This window comes from Anas platyrhynchos, chromosome 23, assembly GCF_047663525.1.
Source record: "Anas platyrhynchos isolate ZD024472 breed Pekin duck chromosome 23, IASCAAS_PekinDuck_T2T, whole genome shotgun sequence".
In the NCBI taxonomy this organism is placed as follows: domain Eukaryota; kingdom Metazoa; phylum Chordata; class Aves; order Anseriformes; family Anatidae; genus Anas; species Anas platyrhynchos.
In genome coordinates this window covers 2,556,589-2,576,284 of record NC_092609.1, presented here as the reverse complement: position 1 = coordinate 2,576,284, position 19,696 = coordinate 2,556,589, and the positions used below count along the sequence as shown (strand labels likewise).

General features: G+C 44.6%; 1 long non-coding RNA gene across 1 annotated transcript; it reads left to right on the top strand.

Moving 5' to 3' along the window:
- Positions 1–142: 142 nt before the first annotated feature.
- LOC119713554 (uncharacterized) lies at positions 143–9,395 on the top strand. The gene is made up of 3 exons (XR_005260774.2): positions 143–364; positions 2,838–2,938; positions 8,997–9,395. It is a non-coding gene; the product is annotated as an uncharacterized lncRNA (long non-coding RNA).
- The last annotated feature ends 10,301 nt before the right edge of the window (positions 9,396–19,696 follow it).

The window sequence follows — 19,696 nt, the reverse complement described above, 5'->3', positions numbered from 1 at the left end:
TCGCCGCTCTTTCTCTTCTTTTTCTCTTTTCCTTTTTCCCCTTTCCTTTCTTTTCTTTATTTCCTCTCTTTACTTTCATTTTCCTTTCTTTTCTTTCCTTTTCCTTTCCTTTCTTTCCTCTTCATTTCTTTTGTTTCATTTTGCTTTTCCTTTATTTTTTCCCTTTTCTTTCTTTTCTTTCTTTCATTTTCCTTTCTTTTATTCTATTTCCCTTTCCTTTTCTTTTCTTTCCTTTTCCTATCCCTTTCTTTCCCTTTTCCTTTCCTCCTTTTTATTTTTTTTTTTACCTTTTCCTTCCCCCCTTCCACCCCTCCCACTCCCGCAGAGGCCATGGCGGAGCGCAGCGCCCGGCGGAGCCCGCAGGGTAGGGCCCGGGGCCGGGTCGGGACCGGGGCTGGGACCAAGACCGGGGCCAGAACCAGGGCCAGGACCGGGACCAGGACTGGGGCCAGGACCGGGGCCAGCAGCAGCGGCTGCAGCACCACGGGCAGCTCCCGCATGGCACAGGGGGGTGCGCGAGCAGGGGGCAGAGGGGACCCAAAATGCCACCCCCCGGTGCCACCTCCCCTCTTCTCCCTTCCCAGGCTTGCTGAGACATTTGAAGGTCAAAAGTGGCCGGGGCCGGGGGGCTGGGGGTGCTGCGGGAGGCTTTGCGGCAAGGAGAGCTCTGCCTCCCCTTGGGGGCCAGGACAACCGCAGGAGAGGGGCTGCAGGGGGCTGGCTGCGCTCTGCCCTGCACCCGCTGCAGGAAACAAGAGTTTGAAAGCCCCCCCTGCACCTGAAATCCCTACTCTTGGTTCTCCCTTTTCTCCCTTTCTTCCTCTTTTTTTTTTTTTTTTTTTTTCCTCCCACCCTCCTGGTTTCGTCTATCGCTTGGTGCATTGCTTAGAAGTGAATTCTGCTCGGAAACCTTGTTAAGAATTTTGTTTGCGTGGTCCAATATACTTTCTAGGGGTTGCATGCAGAGACTAGCTAGCATCTCGACTTTGAACTCCTGGATGGGTTACAGCTACATAGGCAATTGATTAGTAAGCTGCAAAGAACAGGAAAGAAAAAAAAAAAAAAAAAAAAAAAAAAAGCCCTGCTGGTGCTAGAAAAATCACTGCTCCAGCTCCACTGCAAAGCAAAGGAAAGCTGAGGGGGGTAGGTTTTAACTCCTCATTCAGAAAGGTGCTGAAAATGTGTCTGCCTTGTTCAGCAATCTGAGAATTTTGGAGGAGTTGATCTTGTTAACAGGCTAAATCCATCCCCAGAAAAGCCTTCCTGCCTTTAACCTGGGACATACACAGCTCCTGCTTTTGCTGCTGCTGTGTCTTCATCGTGGAGAGTTAGGGAAGTCCGAGGGACAGGGTTAAACTTTGCAAGGCACATGGAACATCGGACCTCTGCTGGCTCATTAATATGATGCTGTCATAGGACTGCAGCACTGCAGTCAGTGGAGAAGTCAGAATTATCCCCAGTATCCGCTGAATTGTATTTGCAAACACAGGCAGTTAGATCCTCTGTTTAACCTCTCTGGAGTTTTCTATGACAAGCATAGAGAAAAGATTATACCATAATTGAAGCAATCATGGATTCTAAATCTGTTCCATTTATTTTGGTAGAAGTTTTCTCCATAGGCAAAAAGCAGCTCTTCGGATTTGATTGGAAGTCAAAACAAAAATACTGTCTATTATAGCATCACATTTTGTTTCATTTTAGGGAAAAATATGTGTTATGATCTGGTTTATTACTCTTTTTTCCCTTGATAAGGAAAGAAAAGACTGAGGGGGAGGGGGGGGGGCAGAACATGTTTTATACATATGTAAAACTTACTGGAAAAGCAAACATATGGTTAACAGAGGTGCTCGGGAATTTTTATTATCCTTTTAATGTTCTGAAAACAAGTTAATGGAGTTGAACAGCAAGTGAGGAGGGACATACTGAACTTCGTAATAGAACTCCCTTTCATTAAATACAATTGAGGCATGGATTGTTTTAAATCCATTTACCCAGCATGCAAAATAAATTGTTGCTTTATAATCAAGCAGTGATAGCGTTCGGCTTATTCAGTGCATCTGGAAATTCAGGCAGTGCAAACTTTTATAGAATACAATAATTTTCATAATACATATTGACTACCTTAAAAATCAGGGTATTCGGGTAAGAAAAAGTTTTTATTCACACAGGCATTTACAAGCATGTACAGAATTTCCTTCTGAAATAAAATACATCATTTTCATTTTAATCACAGTCTTGTAATATGCATTTCTGGCTATAATAAGATGTAGATGGACAGCGCTCCTGCTACATGATCCTGAAGGTGATCTGAAGGTTAGAATGAGTCAGGGAAATTAGTCTAAAATGCTGCCTTATTTCTGATGAGCATCTAATTCCTTTTTCCTTTTTATCCATATCAGTTTCTGGAAATTTTGAAATTAAGACTAATATTTCTGCTTATAGAGAACTTTTTCCCCGAAGTTTAACAAACAAGCAATGCTACTTTGGAGCAAACAGCAACATGATGTCTCATGCTTTGAAGCAAAGGCACGGAAGGAGCAGGCACTCACACCGAACTGCAAATCAGCTGCATTGAATTTAATCTTGATTACGCACTACTGACAAACCTGCAGTAAAGAAATACTATGGAAGGATGAGACTGAGTTCTGCAGCTTCCTTAAAAAAAAAAAAAGGAGACAAACGACAGAAGGCGGAGTTGCACAACAGCCTGACTGCTTCCAAATAAAGGAGTAGAAAATACATGCAGTGACAATGAATTAACTTGAATATCTTTAAAAAAATGATAGTATCGGATGAGTAGAAGAAAAGGTGTTGGCTTTTTTTTTTTTCTTTTTTAGGTTATGGAAAGACAACAGAATGAAGAGGATTGTGCAGATAATGCAATGCAGTTGGTTGGAGCTATTAAAAACTGTTTGTTAGTTTAATGGGGTTTCTCTGGGTAAGTGGCCACCTATTTTCAATATAAGGCTGCTTCAAGCTTAAGCTTAAGAAATTTAAGCCTGAATAGGTATTAGTGCTATTCATGCAAGGAGAGCAAAGCATAACTTCAGTAGGAATTTTGTCAGGCTGAAGGAAGAAGAAGGAAGTTGAAATTTGGCCCCTTTCCCATACTCCACACCACAGAGTAATGTAGATGGGCACGACACTCCAAACCAGTGAAGTTCTGCCACTTTGTATCAGCCAAAGACCTTGATGTCCTAGAGCCTTATTTGGTCATCATAAACTGGGAATAAATAATGGCCCAGATAATCAGCTGCCATAAATTGGTCTCGTTGCAGTGCAGCCAACAGAACAAGGACATTTCAGTCCAGCTGAGGAGATGTCCTAATAATATTTATATAGCGACAGCTATGGAAGAAAACACTTAGGTTTATGCACTAAGGGCCTAATCCTCTGTGTTGCTGGGTACCTGAACTCCTAAGGAAGCCCAGAGGTGATCAGCAGGCACAGAAGGAGCACGTGGCTCTTGGCAGATTGAGCCATCCCATGAGCAAGAGGTGCTGGTGTTCGGCTTCATGGGAAGCTGCTCTTAGGGACTGCTTCACAGCAAACAGCATTTACATTTATTTCTTTCTTCATAATTTGTTCAGAATCTTGATATTTGGAATATCAGGTCCTGTCTGGGGTTTAATGATGGGTTCTTGTGATCATCCACAAATTATCTTCAGCCTTGTTTGGGGATGTGCAATGAAGGGAAGGGGACAAAGTGAATGGGAGGGGACTCAAACATGAGCATCTTGCTTTGGCGTGGCTCAAACTTGCTGTCAGTGGTGATGAGGCCAGCTGGCCTGGCTAAGGCAGCTACGCCAGGCTGTGTGATAACATGCCACAGCACGATGCCTGATGGTACTATCACGGAGCACTTGTGCTTTGAAAAATTTATGTGTTTATTTTCCTTCTCTTCTGGACTTTCTCAGGACAGAGCTGTAACACAGTAGTAGTTGCCTAACACCATCTCACTTCTCATCATTCATGTTCAGCCAGAGGTTGTATTTCAGAACCTTAAATCAAACATTCCCAGCCACTTGCATTATTTTCTTTGTGCAGAAATGCTTTGTGTTGCATTTGAAGGTAATAAATTTCTGAAAGCACAGTCCCAAAGCAACATTTGCATTCAATTTATGAGTAAATGAAGATTCCATGCAAATTTCTACAGATCATCATTAAGCTCGTTTCTGCTATTCATTTTCCTGGATTTATTCACTGCTAGAGCAGTTAAAGTTACAGAGCTAAGTTTCTTTCCATATCAATACCAAGAATGGTTTCACAGCTAGGAGCATACTTCAGTAATTTACTGACTTAAAAAAAAGCTAAACATGTACCTTACCACCTACATTTTCCAGTGGTGTTTTCCTTGCATTTTTAAAACACTGCATTGCACACTTGTTTTATAACTTCTGTAATGCATGTTCATATTCATGACCACCTCCTGCCTTGTTTCAAAGGGCCAGTTTTCTAGTTTGTGCAAATTCACAAAGAATCAGCCATGCCAAATGACTCCAGTGGAGGATTTAGCCTAGAGTTTTATGATTAATAACAGAAAGATATTCAAGAGAAGTTTCAGAACCTGCTGTAAATTAGTGCATCATTCTATGGCATTATATGGCATAGTGGCATTCACTTGGGTGAGAGGGGATGAGAGATTTTGTGCCTCTATCTCCATGGCAGCTATTCAAGTCTCCCATTTTCCACAAATATATTCAAGCAACGTATCAAGTCCTTGGCCAGCAAACCCTTGTCTAAGAACTGGATATTGAACTCAGTTTCACCGATTCTTCAAACTACTCTTGGACCAATTAGCTACATATGGGCGATTAACTTGCTGTATGAAAAGCAGATTCAGCATAAAAATGAACTCTGACCTTTCTTAATGAAAATGTTTCTGAAGCAATGACCATGTACATTAAAAAGATATTGGAAATCTTGGTTCCTATGAGAGAATTAATTGTAGATTCCCATATCAGAGAAAACAAAACACAACAAAGCAGAAATAAGTCTGCCCGGCACAGCTTCTTTAGGTAGAAAGAATTTGGAGGTGAAGGTTAATGAAATAGTCAGCAGTAAACATGCGCCTCCTTGAAAAGGGAACGAGCTTAGATGACAACGCTGAGCCTCAGTTTCCTCTCCGGTGCTGTTCTTCCATAGCATCATTAGAAAAGAGACGACCTTTGGTGCTATGGCTGTGATATAATGCAGAGTGATGTAATGGATTTGGGTGCAGGATTGGATTTAGATGCTCTGCCCACATATTGGAAAATATTGAAATAACCTAGTAGCTATGAGACTTCTCTAAGGACTTCAGTCCTAATGATGCTTAGCGTCTTTCTGTTACTATTACTTTCTTTTAATCGTAATTTTACCATTTCATCACTGCCAGCTTTACACAAACATGGAATTAGCTGACGTGCCAACTGGGGGGACTGGGTTCAGGTGTGGCATGAATGAGCTTGGAGACTGTCACGATGCTTCAAATGGCCCCTTGGCTGCAGAGAACATCCAGCCCAGCCTCTAACAAGATTTCAAGCATCTCCCTGGCCTGTAAAAAGGGTTCATAATGGAGATGAATCAGCAGAATTTATATGTTTAAAAACTCATGTCAGTGGGGCGCTGCAAATCAATTTGTCAGAGAGAACTGGAGTAGACGAGGGGTTCACAATGGATGTGTCAGGGTATCACTGCACATTTAGAGGTAAGAATAGCTGCAAGTCTGGAAATCACAACTGAGGTCCATTAGCTTCAATTGCCTTGCCAGTTTGGTTATAATTCAAATCAGAGCTTCTTGATCCTGTGCCGAACTACATACTGAATTTCACGTGTGACATCTTTGAAAAGCCGTAACTCTAATAGGAATCATGCGCTGTTGAGGAAATGCAGTCTGCAGTAACCTGCTGTCTGTGGCCATAATGTTGAATTATAGGACTAGTGGGATGGCAGGGAGTGAGATGGGACTAGCTACGGATGTTCTCTAATCAATAGTTAGGAAATGGTTGATCTCGGGTTCTCCTGTCTGTCTTGGGTAATTTGTCCATGTTCAAATACTAAATCACCCAATTCCTTCTGCAGAGCTGGGGGATTCAGGCATACAATGGCCCAGACAATGCGAAGGATCAGCTCTGAGCCACAGCCCAGTCGAAGAAAAACTCAAATCTAATTGGCTCAGATGAAAAGCAAAGGGAATAACACGTCTTTGTTCCCTTGATGCTTCCACACTCTGCCTGGCTTTATGGCTCATTGGTCACTTTTCCTGTGTGTATTGTCTGATGCTTCAAACTGATCTATCCTGAAAGTGCCATACAGAAAATAGCACAGGTCAGGCTAGCAGCCTTTTAGTGATGAAGCGATCAAAAATAGCTCTTCCTACCTAGTTTTGAGAGGTTTTTTCCTAGCCTCCCCTTTCTAAAAATATAACGTTGAAAAGGCTACAGTGCTTCATTTTACGATCACTTTTCCTGAAGCTGTACGTGCCATATGACTGCCATAGGGCAAAACTATTCCTAGTGCTGCTTCCGAGGAATAACAGTGAAAAATTATTGCAGGCTGGAAATTAGAGAAAGTTAGCCACAGCCACGGCTACCTTTGACATCGGTTATCACAACACATACATCATGCTAGCAGTTAGAGGCATTATTGGGGTAGAAGCCCCATTTTTCAAGACAGGGAGGTCTTGCCAAGAAGCACTGCCTGCTGTGCTAACCACAGAGCCTGTGTGTGACCTCAACCTACAGTTTTGCAAAACCATGGGCCTAAAATAACCAAAACTCCTGGGGATTTTAACCCAGCAAAACTGCTGGTGGTGTGAACGGGCTGGGAGCTCTGTGGACATCCTGGCTCAGAGCTGGGGGACTCTTGGGCAAACTGGAGGCAAACATAAATCAGCATTGCTCCAGTAAGTTCAGAGAAATGCTCACACTTGCAGACATTTCTGGGGAATAAAACCCCTGATCTGGGAGGATTTATGTTTATAATGCTTGGCCCTAACTCTGCAGCCAGTTACTAGGCTATTTATGGCAGCTGTTCCTAATTAGTTTACAGGCATGGCTCCTTTGTATGCGTTTGGGTTTATCTCCTGTGTGCTGTCACCCTGCATGTGCACTCAGCTTTACTTTAGTACTTGCAGTACAAAAAGCAACAGCTGCATCCTGCTTCTTCACCGTGACATTTGACTTTCCTTTCTTTTATTGACTTGTTTTTAGCTGAGGCAAAACAGCGCACTTAAATATGGATGATTCTTATTTCTAAAATAAAAGGCCTGATACAAGGAAACGTTCTCCCTGCTAGTCTAATTTGTATCTAGGTTAATTGCTCTCCTGGTGGATGTTTAATTGATTCACGTAAAGACAGCCAATGAAAGGCTCTAGCTCAGTGACGACTCTACATAACTGCAGTGACTCCTTTTTCTCTGTAATTAGCACTAAACGAGGAGTCCAACTTGGGGATGGCTACTGAGATCTCCAGAAGATCCATTTTTATTTAGATGCTGGATATAACAATAGTTTATTTTTCTGATGCAGACCACTACAGTAAATGTTGAAATGAAAAGGTTTTTAGGTAAGAATGTTTTACAGCAAAATTAAGAAACAAGGGAGCATGAAAGCAGTCCTGCTTGGTGGACTTACCATGTGCAAAGCCTTTTTGGGTGAAGAATCTGAGAATTTTATGGTTTGAATTAGCTTAAGTTTGGCTGAGGATCTCAGAGGAGCCTGTTCAATCTAGTCATTCTATGTTTCTTTGAATTACAATAGCATGGTGGCAATTTCATCCCTTAGGACTCTTTGCAGTGGCTTGCTTCAGCTTTCTGGCCTAACCAAGTGCCAGGTTCAGATTTTCCTCCAGCAGTGCATCAAATATTGCTGGAACCACATGGTAAACTGCAAATGTAAAATTGCACGAGAGCATCACTCAAATACAGGTGTTATCCGTATCAACCAGACCTACTTTCTTGCTCGTGGTCACAAAAATGCAACAACAGATCCTGCGTTTTACTGTGTCATCTTTTGAAACCACTGCTCACGTGCCCATGGTCTGAGAAGACTGCCTGGTGCCTTTTGTGATAGAAACGTGACCTGAGCATATCAAGTTCTTGTTCTCTGTTTGCGTTTAATAAGGAGTTATGGGGATGGACATGCTTTGTAAGATATTCCTTACATTTTTAAGACTGCATACAGAAATCTGAGCTGCTTTTTGGCCAGAAAGTCAGTTCAATTTCTCTGGCCTTATAACATCTAAAGAATATTCTTAGTAGAAATACCTATAAGCTGATTAGGAGGGAAGCAATAAATACAAATCAAATCGAATCATGCAGACACTCACAGTAGGAAAATCAATAATTTTAGTAATACATTTTGCAAACTCATTTTATTGTAAAAAGAAATATATATAGCTCCTTCGACATCTTGATGAAGCAGGAGCTGCAAGTTCTCCTTTTTGTCTCAAGGTCCTCAGCTGCAGTAAAGCTCAGAAGTTTTTAAACAAGTTTAAAAGCCATGGTGCCAATTATACCAAGTAAAAGCTGGCATGTGCAGAACGTGCACATAGGACAGACTAGCAAGGCCATCCATCCTGAAGGGATAGAGCAGAAGAGAGACATTTATAGGGAGCCGCCTGTGGCAGTTCTGAAATGATTCCATAATGTGATTTAAACGTGGAAAAAACAAAGGTAATTTTTAGTGCTTTTTTTTTTTTTTTTTTTTTTTTTTTAAATCAGTGACTGTTCTAGACAACCATTCATTTGATTATATCAGTGACTGCATAAATCTGCAGTAAGACAGGAGCTTTTTTTCCATTTGGGATGGAAGGAAAGGTCATCAAAAATATGTTTTTTTCCTAAAATTGACAGTATAAAATGTAATTGTATATTCCTTGGGAGAATTATATTAATTGGAGTCCTTTTTCATTGCTTTAAGGCTCCAACATTTCTGCTTTTTGTGTATTTGTCTAGTTGATCTATCAGCATGTCTACCACTCAGACTTCTTTTCTTTCTCTCCCCCCATTACAGATGACTGTGGGAAGGACCTGCAGGGACAGAGAAGATATCTGCATACAGAAATTCAAATGATCTTCAGCAATGCCGTGGTCACAGTGATGCTGCAAGACCGTGACATGCAAATGTGGTGGAATTTGCTGCATTGCTTTTTTTTTTTTTTCACTTTTTCTATTTTGAAACTTGAGATTAGCATTAGGTCTTCACCAACTGGCTCCATGCCAATGAAACGAACTTAGAAAACACTTTGAGAAAAGAGTTTAAATGCTATCACCTGTAAATTCCAAGGTCAGAATATTCATCATTGTCCTTTGAAGTGCTCCTTGTATTGGCATTGCAGGTTGTGTCTGAAATTGCTAGGCTTAAAGTCTGTATGTTTTAGAATTAAAAAATAAAGCAAACAAAACTCCCCCAGCTGATCTCCTAACCTGATTTTTTTAAACAGCCAGTTAGAGTTATTCAATGTTTGTGGAGAATGAGAGGAAGCTTTATCTAATAACCTTATCTCTTCTGATACGCCATAGTCTGCTTGCTGTACATCAATGCATCCATTTCCCCCATGTCACTGCCTTGAAGTGACCTCTCAATCCTTATGCCAGCGGTCACAATTTCAACAAACATGTTCCAGTGACTTACACCTTTTTTTTTCTACTGATTTCTCCTCTTTCAAAGCAGTGTCCCCTCCTACTGATAGCAGAGACAACATTCGTTCTGTCGATGCTGCTGTTCCCTTTTAGTGCCTCATTAAGTATAATCATGTCCTGTTATTTTAGCTGTGTCCAATACTTATAATTTCATAATCTGAAATAGAGATCACACTGCGGCCTCAATTTATAGCAAATTCTGCCTTCCTGTAAAAAAGATTCTAGTGAGAAATGGCAAATTTGCAGCCTGTCCGTGATAACGTTTCTCACCTCTACTCCTCCTGAGCCACCACCAGCTCCTCTGTTTTGTCCTCAGAGTGGAGCTGATTGCTGAAGCCAACCAGGCAGCAGGCACTGCCCAGGCAGCAAAACACAGCTTGTCCTTTGAAAGGAATTCAATGGGGGCTTCCCTAAGGTCAGCCTCAGACAGCTAGTGAGGTTTTGCTGGGATTTCAGTGATCATTTCCAAGGTGGAAACCAATTGACAAAACTCACCTCTGGTACGACAGAGCTTGCACTGCCATAAATCATTCTCCTTAACTAGCTTCCCCCCGTTCAAAAGCTTTTTCTAAATGAAATGGTCTATTCTTGTATCTCTGCCATTTGGGGAATGCAACCTTTGTTTGCCATTTCACATTTGTAGAACATCCCAGAGCTATGCCATGCCCTTCAGGAGGGGCTGCGGTACATCGCATCTCACCAAAGCAGACCCATTGATGGACTTTGAATTTCCTCGTGTCTCCGTTGGCATCAGGGACCAGCACAGCTCCTCCTGCTCATCCCAGGGAAAGTCAGGAGCAGATGTAATGCCCTTGCCAGCAGTGACACGCTGCAGAGCCGCAGTGTCCCAGGGGTGAGCTGCTAACGTCAGTGGCACCGGTGCGAACGAGAGCAGACGTGGGCCAGGCCAGCGTGCCCTGGTTAGCCCTGCGGGGAGAAGGGGAGGAGAACAGATCTCCTTTGAGCCAGGCGTGGAGGAGGACCTCACCTTGCACAGACCACGTAGCTGACCCTCACCAACTCAATTCCCAATTTTTTCCACGAAGGCACTTTTCTCCCTATTATATTTCTACCCCATCACATCAGCACTTGCTCTGCTCTCCTGCTCATTGCTACTTGGGCACCAGGAAGACCTGTTGAAAGCAAACCCTTGCTGGTCGTGTGTACACGCACACATCAGCCTCATCTTCCACTGATTCTGTTTTCTGTCTGCTAGGGAGAAGTGGAACCTGTGTACTGCAATTCCTTAATTGCAGCACCCACCTTGGGCTGCAATTTGGCCCAATTATGCAGTTCCTTCCATCAGGCTATGAGCATTGTTTGCATAACATGGGTGCAATCCATGGTGTTCTTTTTATGTGCATAGTGCAGAGTAACTGAGCCTGCCTGTTTTCATCTCATCTCAATCCCCTACAACAAAGTAAGTTTTACTCACCATGGGAAGGGTTTGCAGAACCAGCTGCCATGACGGTGTTCATTCTGATGATTAAATGCCTTTCAATAAACCAAGGATAACTCCGGGTGGTGTTATTAAAATAGAGCTTTATGGGCCGTAACCTGCCATCATTTTGCATGCACAGCTCCTGCTGAGTTTGTCAGGACATCCATGCCCAGAGTGATGCTGTGAGGGAAATGGGAATGGCCTCCTGGCTCCCTCTGCTCGCTCCTAGACCTTCCTCTGGGATCTGAATCGTCACAGAGAAAAGCAACCACATGGTCTGACTGCTACAGGTACTAGAAAGGAGCACGTAACTCAGCCGTTCTGCTAAAGGTGATATATATCCTGCCAAAAAAAAAGAAAATAGTTAAAATCCATTGGTGGATTTATTAGACACATTCCCAGCAATTTGCCTTGGGAAAAGACATCTCTATCGTCTGTCTGATTGCTCTCTGACACTGAATGGGATGTGAATCAGAGAAGCTGCCTTTCACATAATGTGCTTGTAGAACCACGTGAACACGGTTCTGAGCACAGGCTGATGTTCTCAGGGCTTCCCACCTTAGCAAAAAATGTTTTCTAAGGATCCATTGTCTGCGTAAAATAAAGTTGGTATTTAAAAAGTGCTGCCTCCTCACCTGAACATCTCGGTAAAATTATTACATCATCAACCCTGTTCCCATAACTTCATACAGAAAAATGTGGGTATAGAAAATCCATACACAAAGTGCAGTTGATCTAGCTGCAAGCCAGCCCAAAGAAATTGCTGCTGTGCTGTTCTGTGTTCCCGGCAGTGCATCGCTGCCCCTGGGGCTGCCGAGCTAATAACTCCACTGCGCAGCATCCAACAAAATAATTTGTTTACTCTTGTGTGGTGCATTTATTAGATTTTAATGTTCTCCACCTCTTTGCTGATCCTAATTATAGCAATATTAAAAACGTCGCCGTGATGTTAGTGGTTTCGGAAACTTTTGTAAGGGGAGGATGAATCCTTTTATTGGATTGAGTTTTTGGTGCATTTACGTCTTCAGCCAAAAACACCTTTTCTGGTCCCCAGTTTTAATTATTTCAACTAATTGTTCAAATGGGTCTGTAAATCTAAAGATGCAATATGAAATTTTCTGTCAGGATGAAAGGCTGTAATGAAAAGTTAACGATTCTCATCAGTCGTCTGGCTTCTCTGATGCTTTGTCCTGATGCAGACTGGTCACAAGGAGAAGTAACTCTGGGATTCGTGCCAAACCATTTGCCTTTTCCAAAAGAAGCCTTAGGAGCATTGTGAGTTGGTCAGCTCGCTTGGTTTCCCATCCAAAGCATGTGCCTGCTGTTCCTGGTTTGCAACTGACCCTTGTACAACTTCTTTTCCAAACTGAATCTTCTTTATAAAAAAATAAAAATAAAAAAAATCCCATTTTCACTGACATAGGCATAGCAGCCTAGAAAAAATGCCCCTAACTTTAAAAAGAGGAGTGCCAACAGCATTTTTTTGTCGTTTGCTTTCTGAAAAACTGTTGGATTCTTTTTGGATTATCGTTTTTTTTACCCATAGGAACTGCACGGAACTACAGAATCATAGAATTGTCTAGGTTGACCTTCAAGATCATCAAGCCTAATCATCAAAATCCTTCATGCCAGATCTTATCTTCATTTGGAATGCTTCCTTAGCAAATAGGAAGGTAGATGGAAGTCACTGCAGATAAGGGACCTGAGGATATCCATGCAGAATGCCACTATCCATAGCCCAGCTGGGGATGCTGTTGTTCACCCCGCTTGTCCTGGGGCTTTGCTCATCCCTGCCTCTTCTCCAGAAACCAGGGGCTCATTGCTTCTTCCCTGTTTATTACCCTTCCCCAATAAAGCTCCTTTTCCAGAGCAATTTGCTCTTGCAGAGTCATTTCCATTGCCACAGGTAACTGTGCTACCTCAGCAGAGTGGCCCGGCATGGTTTATTGCCTTCTGCTCAGGCCAGGAGATTTTGGAGCAAATAGGGTGCTTAAACATGGCTGGTTGAAAAGCAGGATTAAAATGTGCTGGCAGAGAGATCATTCTAAATAAAGCCACGAAGTCAGAGAAGATCGTGGAAAAGAAATGCATGCTGGCAGGGAGGACAGCATCCTGCAGGAGCTGGCAGGAAAAGCGTGCTCAGCCTTGTCCTGTGTTCAGTGGTTATAGAGGGGGTAGAAAAAAGAAAAGGACTTTTTAGCATGGCTCAGGGCAGGGGATAACCCCAAATGCAAAAGAACCATGGTGGGAGATGCTGTGTGTGGATGTGGGGTGTTCTTCTCCCTCCTCCTGCTGGGGCTCTGCAGGTGTGAGCCCGCCTTGCATGAATCAGCAGGGCAGCCTGTGCTGGAGCTGCTCCTTCCAAAAACTGTCAGCAACCGCTTGATGAATTAAACATGTCCAAGGATTCCTTTCATCAGGGCGCTCACCACTATATTGCTTTCTAGGCTTTTTTTTTTTTTTTCTTTTCCCCTGTTGTTGCTCCATCTGCTAAAACTAGACAGAAACTGGGAAAGCCTTGATGTGTAGTTTGTGAACATGCAAGTTCTGATTTCAGAGGAGAGGCGGCTGAGCGCAGAGGTGTGCGTGGGGGGATGCACATGTTCCTACATCCCCGGTTACAGGAGGGAATTTTGTGTGTTTTATCCTTAAGAAAAGAGGAAAAAACTCCCGACCTGAACAGCTGAGTGGTGCTGCTGCGCATCGTACAGACAAGTGTGAATCAGACATCAGTGAAAAGAGAGGTGTGGGGGATGTTCTGGAGGATAATGGATGTGTCTCAGTGATAATGGGCTTGAAGCATAATTAATGTTAATGGATAGCATTTATATGGAATGCAAAGAATGTTCTGAAAGACAGGGAAAAAAAAAAAAAGATATGAAGTTTTAAGCTCTGAGGGAGCTACTATGCTGTTATTTCATGCATTTCATCTATGGAAAACCTTTGCTGTTTAGAAACTTGTGAGGACTTGGAAATATGTGGCTGGTTTTATTCACGCTGTGACAAATGCGAGGTACTCTGTCCACCTGGCAGTGCCATCAGGCTGATATGGCAAAATAACAACTTTTCAATTCTTTGTGTGCATTGAAATCCAGAAAAAAAAAAGACGATCTGAGCCAGAATAACAAAAATAAAAATGAAGAGGAGCTCTGCAGAGGGTATGAAACCTCAGGGAGGGTTCGTAACTCATAGCTGTGAGGAGGTAACCAGTAAAAAGAGCTTGTATGACTGCGAGTACTCATGGGCTCGTGCCCCTCTGGCAGTGCTGGTGATGCTGCTTTCTCTAGGACTGGTCCATGGAGGATTGAGCCTATTGATGGATGCGGGAAGAGAAGCCCTTCCTCTGGCTCTGGTGGCAGATGGGGATGCTCTTGGGGCTGGAAATCTCTGATGCAGCACTAGCCCTGATTCATTATAGCAGTCGTTAGCCTGGAAACATAATTTTCCCGTGAACAGTGATGTTAAAATTCTTCAGAGCGGTTGTGTTGTAGTACATCTGCAATATTGCTGCCCTTGCTGGCTCTGCATCTCCAGATATTTATAGAAATGGAACTATAAGTCTTGCTACTTCTCTGGTAACAAGACATGGAGGGAAAGGTCTGTGTGTCTGCATCACGAACTACTTCCATCTAGACTGCTCCTGCTCCAATACTTATTTCTTGCCTTGATTTGTGTTCCTTGGCTATAAATTTATTAATGCTCGTTGTGTATTTCCCACCAAATATTTCCTGGCTAGCAATTTGCCATGAATATTTACCATTCATATTCTGGACTATTTCCCTTCTATGGCAAATATTTCATTATTTTAAATTCGGCTGTCTAATGTGTAAGGCTAATGGTCTTCTTCAAATGAAAAATGGGCAAAGCACTTTATGAGAATATTATGAGCAAAAAGGTACTTTTTGTTGCTGAATTCAATTCTTCAGAACTTTAATTTCATAAAATCGTGGAGAAAAGCAAGCTCAGCTGCTAATGATTTGTACCAGTACTCGAGGGACTGCATGCTAACAACCCAGGGTCCCTATTTATTTGTGGAAGGGTTGCACAATAAGGCTGAAAAGAAGGGTTTTTTTTGTTTTAATTAAAAATACAGGTACTGAGTTCTGGTCCCTCACACAAGAAATGTGCTTGGAAGAGCTTTTATTACCCTATTATTGCATCGCAGAGTCCTACAAATACAGAGGAAGATCATTGGATTGGTGAGCTGCTATTAATATTTAGGGAAATTAATGTGTTAGACAAATAATTAAAGGTTAAAGCAGTCCAGGCAAAGCAGGCAATACGAAAAACAATCCAGGTCTTTTTTTCTGGTGCCTGTACTGGACTCTGCAGACCTTTTGTCTCTCTGTGGATGGTTCTTGTTTGGTTTCTGACCATTACCATTTCACGGTCCCCTTCTGCATTGACCCTAAAGACCGCAGCTTGAGGTAGGAGTAATAAGAGTTCAGATTTAGCACCAGCTGCCTTAGATGACTTCAGTTTTGCAGAGCAAATGCTAATTAGGTCCTCGGACCTGGCACCACTAATGGCATAGCTTCCTTGGTGTAAGCAGAATTAGCTCGAGCATTACAGTGGGTGACAGATCCCTAAAGGATGGGTTGTGGAAAGTCTCTGGGGAGCTGTCAAGGCACATGCCAAAACCACAAGGTTTGCAGCGGAGCCCATCTCCAGCAGAAGCAGGCACTGGAAGCGGGTGACCCCATGCACACGAGATGATACCAAAGGGGAGGTTTTTGTCCATGCATCTGCCTCCCAGCTTCTTTTCAGTGCGTTGTTTCTGGTGAGGGGCAAACCCTTCTGCTTCACCTCTCTGAAAACAGGGATGCTCCTCACAGGGGATATTGCTTGCTCATGCAGAGACCTTTACTTTTCCTTCTGCTTTTAGACTGTATTGCCCTGGTGCATCAGCACTGCAATTTCTCCCCTTCCTGCCTGCCTCCTTGTCAGAAACTCTCCTCTCTGTTGATGGCTGCTGTTTGTGCTAACCCTGGATGCTGACTTTCCCTTACAGCACTACTCAAAGCTCAGTGGACCTTTGCGCTATTACTGCAAAAAGCATTGTGCTCACAGAGCAGGGGCAAAGCACACACACTTGTATACGATGTGAATGAAAAAATCACCGACAGCAGGCACTGAAAGCCCCAAACTCCCAGTAATGTTCCCATAACCCACTGCATAACCCAGTTTGCCGATGTGGTGGGACCCCACCATGCCCAACACAGCTCAGGCAGGGATGAGCAGCCTTGATCCCCAGCATTTTTATTAAATTTAAAAGCAGGGGTCACTGTATTTCATCCCCTTCCATGGACAGAAAGGTCGAGCTAAGTGAAGAATTAGAAAACTGAGCCTTATGAGCCTTGTGCCCAGCCCATTAGGAAACACTTCCATCTGCCTTACAGGGAATCAGCCACAGATATTCAGCCAGATAAGCTGTTCTGATCTCTTTTGTCAGTGCTGGCATATTTACAATACTTTGCTGGCATGTTACTTGGGAATTGCAGGCAGATCCTCCCCGACATAGTGGGAACAGGCGCATCACATGCTACATACTCCTGTCTAGAGGCTCTTGGCAAACCTCAACTTGGAGTCAATCAAGGCAGGATTTTATAACCACTTCTACCCCCACCCCCTTCTCACATCCCTTATTTCCATCCCTGCTCTTCAAAGCAGGATGATTCACATGTTATAGTAACCTACATTTGGCTTGGCACCACTTATGGGCTATATTTAGAGGACAGAGTCACCCTGCTCTTCCTCCTTCATTCATTGTGCTTTTTCTCCAGGTTCAGAGGGGAGCCGGGAGGTTAAAAGAGCCGCCCAACATCAGCTTGGCTTTGGGTCTGGGCCAGGGCTGGGTGCCTTTTGTGGCACCCAAATCCGGACTACGAAAGAGTTGTGCACTTCAGAAAGCCCCGAGTGCTTCCTTCCAGCAGTCGGCTCTCCCCGAGCTCTTTCAGATTGAGAGCCTAAAAATAAAGCCAAGCGGCTCCGCTCGCGCTGCGGTAGCTAGCGGGTGGGCTGTTCCCACTGGCGGATGTTGGTGGCTTGCGTACTTCTGCGTGGGCGTAATGGCTCGGCTGTTATCTTTTGCACCTCTAGCACCAGACTATCCACAAAAGCATGTCTTTTTTTTTTTTTTTTTTCCCTTTTATTTATTTATTTATTTTTTAAAGCAAACGGGCTCGGCTTCCTTCTTTCATCCGAGCCGCGGGAGCCTCCTTTGTTTCAGCGGCTGCCCACTGGGAAATGCTTCCCCGCTAGAAAACAGCCCGCTCGCAGCCCCACGGAGGGAAAGCCCAGCTGATCTCCCCCTTTGTCCCCCCCTAAACATGCCCTCGGTGCTCCGTGGTCACCGTCTGGGGGACAGCAGCTGTGCTGCTGAAACAGCTTTATCGACAGCCCCGCCTGGCTCTCGGCCACCGCTTGCAGCATCCTCTGCTCACGTCCCAATAAAAGCGATCGATAAAGCACGGCAGGGGCATTTTGATGAGGAGGCTGTCGGGGTGAGCTGTGTTTCACTAACGGCCAGCACGGCACTGCAAGGGGAATTCAGCCTCTGGCTTTTAGCTGGGTGGTGTTCGTGTCAGACAAGGGACAAAGATGGGGTGAGACATGTATGTACGAGCAGCATCTATTGGGTTTTCCGTATTTCTGACGAGGATTTTAGAGCAGTCAGATACAATGGCAGGTATAAAATGATGTTACTGGATGTGGCTCTGAGCCCCTGCACACCCCAAGGCTGTTGGTGGCCCTGCTCACCACATTTGCTGTACCTGGGACTAGGAAGGCATCACGATGCATCATGCATGATCCAGAGGTGAAGGACCAGAAAAGCAGGAGGAAAGGATGCAAAGGGTGCTCACAGCCTGCCCGCATCCTGCTTTCTCTGCAGGCACCTGCCAAAAGGTGGATGGCTCAGCCTTAGGACACCGTGCTCTGAGGCTGAGCTTCATTCTCTGTTCTGCTCAACGTGTTCTTGCACAAACCTAAACTCTGTACCTACAAAATGTGGGTAGCAGTAACTCTTCTGGGAGTTAATAGGAGAGAAATGCATTAGGCAGTGCTGGACCCAGGTGCCCTGGAAGGTGCTGAGCCCTGCTTGGTTCATAACGAGCTCCCTGCGTAGCCCAGCACAGGTTTATGTACATCTCATTCCTACAGGACTGAAATATTACGGCGTGTGTCAAGCCAAAACTTGCTTTCCTGGCCGAAGTGGTTTATTGCCTTCTGGAGCAGATGCTCCCCCCTCCCATCCATCCAAAATGTCTCAGTCATCTGCAGCCTGCTGACCACAGTGAAAAACCCGGCAGAAGGAAGACTCCAGGGCTGGCACCAGTGCTGAGAAACTTTGTCTGTGAGTGCACAGGGGGAGAGCCCTTTGCATGGCACAGATCAATGGCTGGGAAGTTAGGGGAGAGGATGAAGCAGGATGAAGTCAAAGCAACAGCTTCTGTCTCATTTTTTCATTTTTGCAGCCCAGCTTGTCCGGTACCGTCTGCATCTCCACCATGTGGAGTTCTCCTTTTTTTTTTTCCAAACTTTATGGCTTTTTTTTTCCCCGACAGATTTTCTCCAGCTTTACTGCCAGAGCTTCATCTTTCCCTAAATAATCATCACCAAGAGGGTCTGTGAGGGTCGTTCTGCCTGACCAGGGCTCCTGGGTGCTCCCTGCCCAGCACTGCTGAGGCTGTGCCCCATCAGGATGAGGTCCCCTAGGAGGTGCCCCGGCCGCTCACGTTATAGCAGCAGCTGCGTGGCAGGGAGCAGCCGGTGCTTTGGGGCCATCGCTGACACCCCTGGGTGCTGCAACAGCCAGGGGGTGGGGAATAAGCAATTCTACCAACTTCTTGATTGACTTCACATTTTCATGGGCAAATGTCAACACAGTTCACTGACAATATTGATTTTGCTGCCTGGAGCAGATGGGCACAGCAGGTAAGGTTTGTGGATGAATGCAGGACACAGATTGGTGATACCGGGGAAATCCCCACGAGTTTAGGGTCAGGTTCCCTGAAAGCACACATTTGTCTGCTGCTTCTGCAGGCAGAGCTGCTGCGGGGAGCAGATGCTGAGCTGCTGCGCATCAGCGTTGGGTCACGAATCTGTTGTGGGCTCAGTCAATTCCCAGGTTTACTGGGGGAAAATCAAGCCTGCATGGGTCAATTTCTGTGAGCTGCCACTCTCAGTGAGATTTCAGGTTTGGACCAGGCTCTGCACCCGTCAACTCCCCAGGGAGAGCAGCAGCCAAGCTGCAGCTCAGAGGTTGCTGCCCAGCCTGGTGGCCGGTCCCCAGACTGCTGCCTGCTGCCGCCAGCATCCTTCATCCCCCGTCGGACCTCACCCAGGGACAAACTCCCCCCGGCTGTCACCAGCACAAAGCCCCCCGCACAGGCAAACATTTCTGTTATTAAAGGTCTCGCCTGTGCTTCAGGCACGCTGCCCTTTCCGAGCACTGCTGCTGAGTTGATGTATTATTCTCATTCTCCCTCCTGCCCTGACACGGTGCTGGCAGGGAGTTTTCTTTATTGGGCACCGCACGGTGAGAAAGTGGGGCTTGGATGAGCATCAGCGCTCATTAATCACAAGAGTTCAGCCTCCTTTGCGCTGCAAGCTGGTTGCCTTTGGCTTTT